The following is a 1,575-nucleotide window of genomic DNA, read 5'->3' on the forward strand; positions in this document are numbered from 1 at the left end:
TCTTTCTTTTTTCTTTTTTTCTCCCCTTTTTGTGCTGTTTCTCAGGGTGATGGGTGCAGCAGGAGAGGAGCTGGGCACAGGAAGGAAAAGCTCTTTGCACTCTGGAGGAACCAGCAGAGCATCCTCACACCTGGCTCTGCCTCCCAGGTGGCACCTCCGGTTTAACCTCTTCCTTCCTGGCCCAAAAGGGACCTCCCCAGCCTCTGCCACCTCCTCCCAGAAGGCTGCCTCGGGTTAACCCTTTGTTAAAAAGGAAAAACAAAAAACAAAGGAGAAACAGGGACTTTCCTTCTTGTCCTGTCCCCAGTTTCCAAGTGCATGTTGCTGTGACCCCATGGGGCACAAAAAACGAGCCTTGAATCCCTGTGGTTGGACAAACATGAGATTTCCAGACCTGGATTTCTGTATTTTCCACCAGCTGTGCCTCCCTGGGGTCCCTTTGGTCACCTCAGTCCCTGGAGGGCACGGAGCAGTGATGGGGACCAGCTCCAGCTCCACCTCGGGGGTCTCACAGCTCCTCTCACCTTCCCCTGGCATTCCAGCTCCCCTCAGCCGGGCAGGAGCCCTGAGTGACACTTGATTGACAGAGCCAATTAGCCACACGAAGCCAAACGAAGGCAAACGAAGCCAAGCGAAGGCAGCTGCACTCCGCGGGCTGGGGGAGGAGGGGGAGCCCGAGGGGAAGCCAGGATCCCATTCCTCCCCATCAGCCGTGATTGCCGGCGTTGTTTCATTCTCAGCCTGGTGGTTTTTGGGGTTTTGTTTTTGGAGCTCTGGATGCCATTCAGAGCCTCCCCTGGGGCTGCCAGGGAGCTCGGGGGCGTTGGCATCACCCGGGCACCTCGGGCAGCTCCGGGATTCCCCCAGGTGGAGCGGGGAACTCCTCGTGCCCCTGACACATCCCGGGTGAAAGAGCCAATGCAGCCCCTCCTGGCACGGGGGATGGAGCAGGGGGTGCCCGGGGCTCAGGTGGGCACAGAGGGCACTCCCAGGTGGGCACAGAGGGAGCTCCTAGGTGGGGATGCCCAGGGTGGGCAGGGCTCACTCAGGTGGGCACAGAGGGCACTCCCAGGTGGGGATGCCCGGGGCTCCGGTGGGCACAGAGGGAATTCCCAGGTGGGCAGGGCTCAGGTGGGCATAGAGGGCACTCCCAGGTGAGCACAGAGGGCACTCCCAGGTGGGCACAGAGGGCACTCCCAGGCGGGCAGGGCTCAGGTGGGCGCAGAGGGCACTCCCAGGCGGGCAGGGCTCAGGTGGGCGCAGAGGGCACTCCCAGGCGGGCAGGGCTCAGGTGGGCGCAGAGGGCACTCCCAGGCGGGCAGGGCTCAGGTGGGCGCAGAGGGCACTCCCAGGCGGGCAGGGCTCAGGTGGGCGCAGAGGGCACTCCCAGGCGGGCAGGGCTCAGGTGGGCGCAGAGGGCACTCCCAGGCGCAGATCCCCGGGATTTGTTCCCTCCTGCGTATCCCTGGCAGCAGAGGAGGCGGGAGCACACCCAGGACAGGCTGTGCACGGCGTTTGTCTCTCGGAGATCTGCGTTTCTTCTCCCCCGATGTTTCTTGACTCATTTCCTCGGCT

Source organism: Geospiza fortis, unplaced genomic scaffold (assembly GCF_000277835.1).
Source record: "Geospiza fortis unplaced genomic scaffold, GeoFor_1.0 scaffold14, whole genome shotgun sequence".
NCBI lineage: Eukaryota > Metazoa > Chordata > Aves > Passeriformes > Thraupidae > Geospiza > Geospiza fortis.